The following is a 14,349-nucleotide window of genomic DNA, read 5'->3' on the forward strand; positions in this document are numbered from 1 at the left end:
GCTACACCAAGAAGAAATGCAGATTATAAACGGGTATTCATTGGACAAATATATTATACTAGAACTGACATGTGATTACATTTTCACGCAATTTGGGTGCATAGATCCTGAAGAATAAGTGCCCACAACAACCACCTCTGGCCATAACAACGGCCTTGATACGCCTGTGCATTGAGTCAAACAGAGCTTGGATGGCGTGTACAGGTACAGCTGCCCACGCTACTTCAACACGATACCACAGTTCATCAAGAGTAGTGACTGGCGTATTGTGACGAGCCAGTTGCTCGGCCACCATTGACCAGACGTTTTCAATTGGTAAGAAATCTGGAGAATGTGCTGGACAGGTCAGCAGTCGAACATTTTCTGTATCCAGAAAGGCCCGTACAGGACGTGCAACATGCGGTCGTGCATTATCCTGCTGAAATGTAGGGTTTCGCAGGGATCGAATGAAGGGTAGAGCCACGGGTCGTAACACATCTGAAATATAACGTCCACTGTTCAAAGTGCCGTCAATGTGAACAAGAGGTGACCGAGACGTGTAACAAATGGCACCCCATACAATCACGGCAGGTGATACGCCAGTATGGCGATGACGAATACACGCTTCCAATGTGCGTTCACCGCGATGTCGCCAAACACGGATGCGACCATCATGATGCTGTAAACAGAACCTGGATTAATCCGAAAAAATGTCGTTTTCCCATTCGTGCACCCAGGTTCGTCGTTGAGTAATACCATCGCGGGGGCTCCTGTCTGTGATGCAGCGTCAAGGGTAACCGCAGCCATGGTCTCCGAGCTGATAGACCATGCTGTTGCAAACGTCATCGAACTGTTCGTGCAGATGGTTGTCTTGCAAACGTCCCCATCTGTTGACTCAGGGATAGAGACGTGGCTGCACGATCCGTTACAGCCATACGGATGAGATGCCTGCCATCTCGGCTGCTAGTGATACGAGGCCGTTGGGATCCAGCACGGCGTTCCGCCTTACCGTCCTGAGCCCACCGATTCCATATTCTGCTAACAGTCATTGGACCTCGACCAACGCGAGCAGCAATGTCACGATACGATAAACCGCAATCGCGATAGGCTACAATCCGAGCTTTATCAAAGTCGGAAACGTGATGGTACGCGTTTCTCCTCCTTACACGTGGCATCACAACAACGTTTCACCAGGCAACGCTGGTCAACTGCTGTTTGTGTATGAGAAATCGGTTAGAAACTTTCCTCATATCAGCACGTTGTATGTGTCGCCACCGGCGCCAACCTTGTGTGAATGCTCTGAAAAGCTAATCATTTGCATATCACAGCATCTTCTTCCTTTTGGTTAAATTTCGCGTCTGTAGCACGTCATTTTCATGGTGTAGCAATTTTTATGGCCAGTAGTGCAGTCTATTTTCAAGCAATGGGCATTGATTAGGGAAGGGGAGGGCGAGGGGAAGTGACATGACTTAGAAAGGGAGTGGTGACAGAGGCGGGGAAGGGGGGACTGTAGAAGCGTGGAGTGGTGGAGCATGGGGCGGTGGAACTTGATGACGTCATGTTTGCTCCTTCCTCTGAATGTAGGCCACCCGGCAGTCAAAGGTCAAATATGGTCCAAAGTTGCTATTGCTTTCCTAACAATCCTAACGGACAAGCAACACAGCCTGAAATAACAGCAGGAATCAATGTGGAACGTACGACGAACGTACCCGAAGGGACAATGAGGCAAAATTTGGAGTTAATGGGCTATAGCAGCAGACGACCGACGCGAGTGCCTTTGCTAACCGTATGACATCGACTGCAGTGCCTCTCCTGGGCTTGTGAACATATAGTTTGGACCTTAGACGTCAGAAAACAGTGGCTTGGTGAGATCAGTCCCATTTCAGTTTGTAAGAGCTGATTTTAGGGTTTGAGTGTGGTGCAGACCCCACGAAGCCACGGGCCAAATTTGTTAACAAGGCACTGTGCAAATTAGTTGTGGCTCCATAATGATATGGGCTGAGTTTACACGGAATGGACTGAGTTCTCTGGTTCAACTGAACTGATCATTGACTTGAAATGGTTACGTTCGGCTACTTGGAGACCATTTGCCATCAATCATTCACTATTAAACGATGGAATTTTTACGGATGAGAATGCGCCATGTCAGAACATCCTGGGCAATCGAGCGAATGATTTGGCTTCCCAGAACGCCTGACATCAATCCCGTCGAACATCTATGGGACATAATCGAGAGGTCATTTTGAGCACAAAATCCTGCAGCAGCAACACTTTCACAATTGTGGATGGCTATAGAGATAGGATGGCTGAATATTTCCACCGGAGACTTGTTGACTTGTTGAGTTCATGCCATGTCGAAAAATGGTTCAGATGGCTCTGAGCACTATAGGACTTAACATCTGAAGTCACCAGTCCATGCTACTAGATATCGGAACGCTAGCTCATCAAGACAAGGACTTAGCAAGAATTACGCGATCCCTTGTTGAATAAACCATTCTGACAGTAGCCTGAGGTAAATTAAAGGAACTATAGAAAAATAAACACGGCGCAGGTGCATACTGGTTTGAAATATTCTTCTCCGGTTTACGAATGCAATATATTGACCATTGTGACAATTCACTCTGTACAAGTAGGTGTCTCAGAATGAGGTTAGAGCAGTTCTTAGTTCTCAGTATAGTACACACACCTTGTTAGAGTCATAGTTGCACCAGTCTACTGCATGATAATACGCATAGCAGGGCACCAGAACGTTAATCAGTAAATCGTTAATTAACGAAATTAACTTTTCGAGTAACGGATTAACTTACAAATTAATTTTAGGAAAGTTTGATGGACTCTTTAACTACCGTCAACTTCTCTGACTCCGTTAGTCGTTAATTTGATACCTACTATTAACGACAAAAATGAACTCGCGCCGCCCACGAAAGTCATTTCCTGACAAGTTCTGTTCTTGTAGGTATGTGGCTACGCGGGGGTGCGCTCGATCGATGTAAACAATCGAGTGCGAGAGAGAACAACAAGGTGTCGGAAGTTTATTTGTTTACTGAGTTCAAGTTAAATATTACTTTTTGTTACTGGATTAGTTGTGGAAACTAAATCATGAAATCGGATTTTCTGTGGGCAAAAACATTTAGTCTCCTAAACGAGCCTCACTCTCGTGTGAAAATCCTTTAACGTATTGATGTGTACGAAGGAAAATATGCATCTTATGTCAGATACTATCTGATTCACCTGTATTTTGATTCTGCCGTGATTTAACACTGGTAACTAAATGATTATGAAACTAAACAATTAAATGATTTAACTGTTTTTTTATTTATCTACGATCTCTTACCCAAACATCCCCAACCAAAACATTTTTATTTAACCAACGTAATGCGTTTGATTCACTTGTCATTTCACTACAACCACAACACAAATTTTACTATTACGAGCTAACAATTAACGATTAACTCCCGATAAATCTCCCGTAAGGAAACTCTTTAACGTTTAACGAAGTTAACTTTTCTAGTAACAGATTAACAATTAGCGAAGTTAACTTTTTGATTAACGTTATCCAGCTATGATCATACGCTGTAGTGTAGGGATGGGAGGAGAGGGAGAGGTGGGCAAGATGTGCGTGCTTCTGTGAAAAGAGATGACGGCGCGAAGATATATTCTTAAATTTTGATACAAATACAGCTTAAATATGTGAAGTGCTCGCTTCCAGCCTGGCATGTCAATGGATATTGACAAGGGAATGGTCCCATCTGACATCGAAATCCTTCGCATGGGAAGAATACACCGAAAGAAATTTTTCTTCTTTAGGGCCAGCAGCGTAATGTGTCTGATAATGACATGATTGTTACAGTAGATACACAAATAGCTGCTTATAATAAGTAATCTTAAATTTCATTTACGACAGTCTGTTTCGGCTTAATCGCCATTTTCAAGCACGTCTACATTGATGTGACGTCCATATTGCGTCGTTAGTAGACCGTTGTGCAATTGTCACTGCTTTAACAAGATCGTAAAGGTTGTTAAGATGCTGAAATTAAATGTTAATTACTACTAAGTGGTTTGACAGTTCCACTATTACGACGCTATATGTTTACCTAAACACATAGCGTCGTAATAGTGGAACTGTCAAACTGCTGTCACGTAGTAATTAATATTTAATTTCAACATCTTAACAACATTCACGATCTTGTTAAAACAGTGACAGTTACACAACAGTCAACTAACGACGCAATATGGACGTCATATCAATGTAGACGTACTTGAAAATGGCGATTAAGCCGAAACAGACTGACGTAAATGAAAATAAAGGTTATTTATTATAAGCAGATATTTGGTGTATCTACTGTAACAACCGAAAGAAATGTACCGTCAAAATTTTAGCTGCTGAGGCGCACTGCAAGTACTTAAAAAATAGTAAAATTACGCATATTTGCCACACGAAGAGCCTCTTATAAAAGCGGTTTGTACAACCCTTCTTGTCGTGCGCGTGAATCTGCGAATAATTAAACGCAGCCGTGACAAGAGAACACAGCGCCGCGTGGCGCGAAATTGAAAGTGCTCACAAGCGAATTTTAAGCACTTTAAGCCACACCAAAAATGCGTAAAATCATTAATTGTTTGAATAACTTGCAGATCATATCAACAGCTAAACGGTTGTAGATATACTTGTTACGCAAGTGACGAGTAGAGGAAAGAAAATGAAGGCAATGTATGATGTAATATTACAGAGGACTTCCATCAATCGGTACTTTAATTTGTAGACATGCAATATGGAATAAATTCCCTTAGCACAATTCTCAAGATAATTTTTAAATAATGTATATTTTACTAACAATGAAACAGTTCCTTCTTTATTACTTGCAGTCGTCACAAAAATGTGCAGTGTCTTCCGTATGGCAAAACAAACATCTTCCTTACACCAAACACAACTGATAAAAGAAAAATCAATACATTCAGGCACTTCACAGTAATTACTAGTTTTATTTAGACAAAATTGCTACTAAGGGAGAAATGTTCGTCGCATTTGTTCTGCGTGTTATGCTGCATTTCAGGCATGCTTGATCAAATTCATAAAACGTGCTGACGTAAACTGACAATGGACAATGTCTGAAGATTAACAACACCGGTCCGCTGATAAACCTGAAATGTCAAACAGTTATCCCAAGTTATATTTTCCGACTATTTTCTAAAAATATGTCACAATGTATAAAAATTTCTTTATCGCTAGGCTAAATCACACTATTAGTTCCAGGTGGAATCTAAAGTATATTCATAGTCTTTTCGTCGTCCTCCTAAAGACAGAGGTATTGGTATATCCACGGCAAGAGTCTAATAAAAACAATGAATTATTTTCTGCAATGTGGTAAGAAGATGTATCGGATGTAATATTGAAAGTTGCTCTCTCCCATTTTTCCAGATTTTGCTACGACGATTGCAACGTTTTTGCAACTAAAAGCCATTTCTTTAAATTTTTGGTCCTAATTTGCACTGGGGTCCCTGAAGAAAGATGTATGGTTGTGGAACCAGTAAGCCACTGATACATATTTGCGGTGTAAGTTTCAGGCGATTCACCCGATATAAGCAGTGTGCAAAGCCGGTTTCGTTTCGTAAAATCTGAACATGAACTATATAAATTGGAAAAAAAAAATATTTACACGAAGTACGGAATATGCTCCAAAATGAAACTCGCAAAAGGGTGAAAAAAAAACTCGCGAGAGTCAATTCGCCGTTATTGTGAGAGACCTAGGACACTGGTCGCTTTGAATTCCAAGTGAGATGAACATTACTGATTTCCAGACACTTTCGACCTGGTTAAACAGATTCGGGAAATTATAAGGAAAAGGAAGTCGCAAAATGAATACGTTTACCTCAAGTAAACGTGTAGAGGAGATGGCATTAATAATTAATACCATAGAGAAATTCGCAGCTGCCATAAAGACGGAGTTTATTGTTACCCCCTAAAGTACTGTGTATATAGCCTGTCAGTCAGGTTTCGTGCAAGAACTGCGTGAAAACCGCAGCTTATCATTTGAGTGAAAAAAGGCAGAGTCGATGAACGCTATGACACATTCGTATACAACAGCGCCAGTGATAAGGGCTTTTTGGTGGCAGTTACCAGTCAACACTTGGTTTCCCCCTCATCCCCAGCAGTCTCTAGTGGCTATACATGCTGGGAGCAAGTAGTGGGATACAACCATTCCTAGGGCAGCTCAACTCTACCCCTCCCCGCCCCCCCCCCTTCTGCCGCAACGTCAGCCCTCTCTCTCCTTCCCAAGGGCAGCCCTAGAGCTCACACACTCTCACCACTAAAGGTCACCACTCAGTATCACCCCTTCCTTCTCACCTCTCGTGTTCAACCCCTCACCACCCCCATCAAACTCAGCTCTGAGCACTATGGGACTTAACATCTATGGTCATCAGTCCCCTAGAACTTAGAACTACTTAAACCTAACTAACCTAAGGACAGCACACAACACCCAGCCATCACGAGGCAGAGAAAATCCCTGACCCCGCCGGGAATTGAACCCGGGAACCCGGGCGTGGGAAGCGAGAACGCTACCGCACGACCACGAGATGCGGGCATCATCAAGAAGAGAGGTTCATGTTTTTCATATACAAATAATTTTTAACAATAATTTTGTAGTGAAAGGGTTTGGAAATAATAAGAATGATATATCAAATTAATCAATGGTTTCTTATTGACAATTTTTTGCAGCACAATGAGTTATCAGTACTGTCTGATTCGTTATTAACAATTTTTTTTTCTTTTGTTGGGTTATTCACAAAGATGTTTGTTTCATATATATATATATATATATATATATATATATATATATATATGTATATATATATATGTATATATATATATGTATATATATATATGTATATATATATATATATATATGTATATATATATATATATATATGTATATATATATATATATATGTATATATATATATATATATGTATATATATATATATATATGTATATATATATATATATATGTATATATATATATATATATATGTATATATATATATGTATATGTATATATATATATGTATATGTATATATATATATGTATATGTATATATATATATGTATATGTATATATATATATGTATATATATATATATATATGTATATATATATATATATGTATATATATATATATATATATACTTGTTGGTTTCTTTACAAGCTATTTTCCTTTGTAAAGAATTTTTTACAATTTTTTGTCAGTGTAGTTGCATGTCATCAACCAGGTCTTAGGTGCGTGGTTGACGACATACGGAAGTTTGGGCCTGGCCCTGAGTCATGCCTGGATAGCTAAGTGGTAAGGCGACTGCTCGTGATAAGTGGGAAATTTGAGTTCGAGTCCCAATGCAGTTCAAATTTTCATTTCTGTCATTCCATTCTACAACTGATGGTTGTTATTTTCAATTGCGAATACATTTAATGTATTTCATAATGGCTGTAGTTGCGGTAGTGCCTGTTCTTTTGGAAATGCATGCACGTACAAAGGAACTTTGCACAGTAATCAGAATAACACAGGTACTGCAATAAGAGAGACTGCTGTAAAGTGAACTTTTGTGTAAATAGTGCGAAGGTCATAGAACTCTATGCACTCTCATGGTATTATCTGGAATGATACAGATAGAGCAACTGGCATACATGTCTAGGACTTAAATCCCCCTTGACACCAGGAGGTCGCCAGGTTCTTTTAGTGAGCAACGAAAACATATATTTCATGGGCATGACTGTCTAGGAAGCTTAACAGCCTTCCTTCAGAAATAGGAAATGATCAGCCCAGAAAGATTAGATCACTCCATAAACGAGGGACTGTGCTCCAACCTAGGTATTATATTTTTTGCCAAAACATGGCCATGCTTTCCATCAGAAACCAATATGAAGGCCAAACATTTGATAAAGAGCCACAGTGGAGAAACAGAAGCAGACAGGGGATCTATGGTGGTAGCTTTCAAGAAAACAGAAATAGCAAGAGGAGGGAAATGCAAAATTCTAACCATTTCACGCAACCGGTCTTGAACTCAGGGCAAACAGGGTATAATGGAGGGACTGATCACTAGAGTGATGTAGTGAAAATCAGACCACCTAACCTATCAAACAGAAACTGCAGCAGAAGTTAAAATGGTTCAAATGGCTCTGAGCACTATGGGACTTAACATCTGGGGTCATAAGTCCCCTAGAACTTAGAACTGTTTAAACCTAACTAACCAAAGGACATCACACACATCCATGTCCAAGGCAGGATTCGAACCTGCGACCGTAGCGGTCACGCGGTTCCAGACTGTAGCGCCTAGAACCTCTCGGCCACCTCGGCCGGCGCAGCAGAAGTCCTTTTACGAATTGACAGTCAGCTGCTGTGGCCTCAGCCCAAGATAAAGTTACACATAATATCGGTATGGGGAACATTAACTTATTAAACACTTCATAGAATAAGACTTTTACAGTTAGATCATTAAATTAGTGTTAAGAATCGTTTGTTTCCAATTCGTTTATGTAGTCATTTAGTATATTGTTCTTTATTTGCTTGCACTTACACTTTTTGGATGATTTATTTTTATAATTAGCTATATGATCTTCTTGTCTGACTTTTGATCAATGAGTTAGGCATTTGTAGTTTTCTGTACAGCATTTTTCCTTTGATAATTTACAGCAAATTTGAGATGAAAATTATTTCATGGACAGAACGGAGCTGATTTCTTGGTAGAGACCTCTCGGGTTTATGATAAAATTGGTTGGTTCATTTCTTGAGCATTGCTAAATTATAGCTTGTCACACCACAGAAGAGGTATGTGTTTGAAAAGCGTGAAAATTGCAGTTTTGATTCAGAAATAATTGCACAAGTCTTAGAGACATAACTCTTCACTAAATTCATCTTGTAATTTAGTAATGGTTTGGTTACTTCCATTGATATTGTGTGCATTGCCAGATGGGCGAATACAGGGTCTGTTCCATCACTTGGAACGAGGAGGCGATAGTGGTGCCACAGAAGCTGACTGCCATCTGATAGTGGATCTTGGCGTGATTTTTATCACGACACCGATACTGATTGGGGTATCTTGCTGGTAGACATGGTTTGTCCACAGCAGAGACTTGTTAACGTTTAAGTATGGTTTCTTCTCTGTGCTTCGCCTAGGGTTATCATCAGTGGAGCGATGTGTTCTCACTGGTGGTTTTCAAGTGCGGTTAACCTTATGGATAATTGCCTATGGTGTGATATTTTTTCGCTGCTGGTACTTTTTCGACTGTGGGTATCACTTATGGAGTATCGCAAGTAGTGTGATGATGTTTGCCTTGTGCTATTGCGATTCTGGATTGCCCACACCAGAGCCACATCATTGGCAAAGTTTTGTATTACGTGACATGAGCATGTGGAGTGAAAGTCACAGTAGTACGTTTTTAGATGAATGGAAAGGAAATGGCGAATGAGACCAAATAAAAACGTAAGATAATCACAAATCCTTATGCACTACAAATTATAAAAGAGATGCTATTTTATGTCTTTGCAGCAGCTGTTATTTGACGACACCTGTACGTCGACTACTAAGAGAAGTAGGTGAGTTTCAGAAGGAAAGGTGAATTGGTGCAGAAGTTCGATCTATCCTGAATGCATAGTAAGGGGTGTACAGATGGCAATGAGCGGTATGTAACCGGGATTCTGCGCCAGATAGCCGTATCAATGTCACCATCCAATAATCTGGCATCAGGAGAAGTATAAAAGTACAGATTGGAGTAAAGTAGAAAGTGTTAGAGGTAGCTAGACTTGGTAATGGGTAAGATGTAATGAGAAGTAAGTGTTGCATGGCGTGAGAGTGCTCAGTATGAATGTACAGGCTGCGCTGGTTGTCCACTGAGGCACATGAGCGTTGTTGGGAAACTAACAAAACACTAACATACACTGCAGCAACATGACTTCACCATGAGGAAATGAATAGTTTATTCCTTTCAGATAAGCAGTTAATGATCTATGTTTATTAAAATCAAAAAAGATGCGCAAAGGACTGCATCAAGGAACCATAGTAGTAACATTCTTTAAATAAAAGAAAGCAGTAAGGCACGTTTCAATTCTTTGTATTAATCATATTGTAAAGTTTGAACTGAAAACAGTTCATATTTTTGTTATGATTTTCTATGTATGTGCTTTTGTTAACATTCACTGTAAAAACATGGCACTAAAATATGTGCATAGGACTACAGCATTCTGAACAGCGAGTAAGAAGCAGACCTTTGACCAGCAGTGGCTTGAGAGACACACAATGTGACCGGGCACTGGGCAGGTGGCACACGTTGCTGTGCGGCTGACAGGGCTGGCATGGCATAGCACCTGTTGGGCAAGCTATGACGCACACTGTTGCTAGCATGACATCACCACATGGCCTCCAGATGGGATGAGTGACAAGCCGACATGATGTCACTGCCTGGCCACACTGGCAGCTATAAGCTACAGGCGGCCCATCCCCCCCACCCCCCGAGGCGACAGGGCAGTCAGCCAACAGATGTGATGACACTGGGGCAGATCATAGGTGATAGAGGCGTGCACAGATTCCCACTGGTCTCTTCCACTTGCGCCAACAGAAAGGGAAAGGAATTCCAGGAACCACTGCTGAAAGTATCAGCAGGTAACGAAGGCTCGCCCATAATGTCACACGACTACCTGGGCCACCGCTGATTGATACAAGAGTCTCGAGAGACTAGACCTGAATGTAATGCCACTGGTTACGAAAAAGAAGGGACTAGAGAGCACCGTGCCAAGCGATTGACATCTCTGGACACTCACCACAACACTGATAACTGCCGCTGGAGGACTGTCTTCAACAAGAACAACAGTTTGTCAGCTGCTGCCTTATCTCTTGACTGTTAAAGCCTGCCTGTTACTGCCATAAACAGGAGACAGGCCCTGCCACAGACACCGCTGCCACCACTGATGATGTTAAGTAAAGGGGTAACCCTTATCTAAGCGCCAACTCACCTCCCCCCCCTCCGCCCCCACAGCTGCCATGTCCAACCTGTTACACACCGCATGTATTAGTGCTGTATTTATTCATGTGACTAATGTAAAGCTAATTTTGGACTCCCTAAACACCCTTGAAAAGTGAGCAGTAGGAGACTTAAAATATATTTGTGTGTTTTTTTTTCTTATTTTTGTGTGCCCTGTTGCATTTGCTGATACTTTCTAAAATTTAAGATTGACAGAAGATCACATACAACAAATACATTAATATTCAAACCACTTTTTGAAATTGGCTCATGTTTTTTTGTCTTTGTCATTTGTGTAAAAGTGTACTATGTTCCACATGTCATTTAATTGTTGTTTATTTTGTTTTAACACCATTTACACTGTTGTACTAAAAGAAGAAACAGACATCTTACTATGAAATAAGTTTAACAGATGACAAATGTCACAAGAACACACACTTGACATGCCTAGAATTGCTGAATGCTTGGATAGAGTATGCATGTTATTTGTCTCTGCAGTGGACTGAGTAACTGTGAATGCTTAGGCAGGGGTAACAAAATCTCTGCAGCAGAGAATGCTCAAAGCTCAACAACACTGTATTGTGGTCAGGGAAATATATTACTTCTGACCTCAATTTCGGTGTGAATGGGTTAGTTAAATGCCTGCATGACATTTTAATCGTTCCATTCAGTTATTGTATTCACAGTCTGGGGTGTATGTCAAAGACCTGAGGGTCCACAAGAACAATTGTAACATCCAGTAAATCACATGACTTTTGCAGGCATGCAGTAGTGAGTGTTTGTATGGATCCTGGCTGAATGAGGTAAGTACAGGGTGTGGTAATTTTTGGTTAATGGATGGCAAAGCTGTCATGGTCCGGCATGTCATTCTTGAAGACCCAGTTAAAATGTCATAATTTCTTGTGCTGCGTGTCACACTAACTTTATTGAAACGTGACTCTCCCCTTACAGAAATTATTAGGTAATGGGGAGGTTTTAGGAGGTGGCACACCACTCTCTCACTTTGTTTTGTCAGTCAGATTAACATTCATATTTTAGGTCATGAAATCGGTGTTTCCCGGTACTACATTTGCAACATGTGGTTCATGCCTTTTTCTACATGAGGAAACTGTGGGCAGAATGTGTGTAATCTGTAGAGGGCTTGTAACCAGGAGGCCATAGTGGAGGCGACCGAGAACAGGGAGAGAGATGAATTGGGGCCATAAATGCTGAGTGCAGGAACCTGGTTGTACAAGTGATTCTGGGAAACAGTGTTCAGTGTTTCTTACCTGCAGAGGGGCTTCTGGTCGAAGTTCTCTCCTCCTTCTGCTGAGGATCGAGCAGAAGGGCGCCAGTTCGAAAAACATTTTACCTAGGCCAGGCGTCAGTCCATTGCAGTAGACAGCCGGATGGCTGAAAGTGGCTGCAGGAAGCCATTTAAGAAAGACTGCTGGAAACTGAGCTTTTGTGCAAACGGTGTAAAGGTCATAAAACTCCATGATTTCTCACGTTAGAAGCAAGGACGATATGGTCAGACCGGCTGATGTACATGTCTAATGGAGATAGGACTGTGACTCACCCTGACTGCAGGAAGCCGCCAGGTTCTTTTAGTGAGCAGCGAAACATATATTTCATGGGCACTACTATCTGGGAAGCTTAACAGCCTTTTTTCAGAAATTGGAAATGGTCTGCCTATAAAGATTAGATTACTCCGTAAATGAGGGACTGTGCTCCAATTTAGGTAAATGTTTTGCCGAAACATGGGCATGCCCTAGTCAAAAGTCTTATTTTTTCATACAAGAGAGATTTGGAGACGCTGATTTGCTCCTCTCAGTTTACGTAAAGGAGAGGCTTGCTCCCTAGTGTGGGAAGCCAGTGCTGTGTCTGGATTGGCTACCAGGCCAACAGAACTGTCATGAGTGGGGAGTCAATGAGTAGAGCAAAGTTGGTTTGTGCAATGTGGGGGCGGTTTCGTTTTCCTAATTCGGCTCCCATACCGAGTCTTGTTGGAAAGTGGCTGTGATTCATTGATGGACTTCGTCTTCTGGTCCTCTCCTAGTGGAGAATTGCAGGTCTTTGTCTAGTAGGTGACACTTGTGGTCTGTATCTCATGGTGGATTAAGTGTCTGTGGTAGTTTCCAACTACACCGACAGTGGAACTTCATATCATTTCTAACATATCGTATGTCACGAGGGTGATTTTATTCGTCCTGAATCAGCCATCTGACGTTTGACAATTCCAGCATGCGCCTTCGTGCCTGTGAGTCAAAGTGGTTTGGCCAGACCAGCAAACGGGTGCATCTCACACTGAAATCTGCCAGGATTTCAGGGTTCTCATAGGAAAGTTTCCCTTGTTCTGATAACCATAATTCCAGACCGCATAGTTTGCGTATTTTCGTGGACGCGTCAGAACATTACAGCTGCCACAGCGCACCGCTCCTCGCCCACAGCGCCCGGTTTTCTGCTGCCGCCTGAATCAAGCTGAAACGCTGCGTTGCACCGGCGTAAGGTTGTTAAATGATATTCATAGTTCCCTGTTCTCAGGTGAACCATAGTTCGTAGTATAGTTGATCTTAGTTGATTCCATTTGAATAGAGTTGGGCCTCAGAGTGGATTCATGTAAATAAATTCAGATTGCGTTGCAAAAGGAATTAGTTCAGGGAAGAATTTGTGTGGCCCCCACCCCAATGTATGCTTTGACTATCAAAAACCATTCCTTAACCGACTTGTGTTTGTCATTTTTGTGGAAGATTTATCAGCTGCTTCTACAGAAAGTTGTAGTTAATAAAAGTTTAATAAAACTTGTCATTATGTTGTAAATTTAAGGACGCCACTATTCTCATTCATACTCCCTCTACTATTCACTGTTTTTATTTTATTGTGGTGGTACATGGGTACGCCAGCAATTTAAGGATCAATATTATTAAACTAGTCAATTTGATTATTAATTTGACTTCTGAAAGTGATTATATGCATAGGGCTGCAAAAGTGCCACGAGTAAATTCACTAATTCGTGTAGAAGACTCATGTGAGTGTCACACGATTTGAGTGTTATTGTCAAAATAGTATTTCTCTTTATTTAAAGATATTACACTGAAGCGCCAAAGAAACTGGTATAGGCATTCGTATTCAAATGTAGAGATATGTTGGGAAGTGCTACTGATGAGCGGTTTTCACAGAATGGTTTGGCAGTCAGGGACTCATATTGTCAGCCAATAAACAGAGTGTAATAATACTTAGAGAGTGCATTTTTTGTGCAAACGTACACTTTTTAAACGTAACAGTGCGTATTGAGTTTAATAAACTAAAAGTAGGGTAAATTAAAATGTCAGTGGTGTTTGTTGCGAGATTCTAGTGGGAGTCGTTTACGAGATACCGCATTTTT

The sequence above is a fragment of the Schistocerca serialis genome, chromosome 3 (assembly GCF_023864345.2).
Source record: "Schistocerca serialis cubense isolate TAMUIC-IGC-003099 chromosome 3, iqSchSeri2.2, whole genome shotgun sequence".
Taxonomy (NCBI): Eukaryota; Metazoa; Arthropoda; class Insecta; order Orthoptera; family Acrididae; genus Schistocerca; species Schistocerca serialis.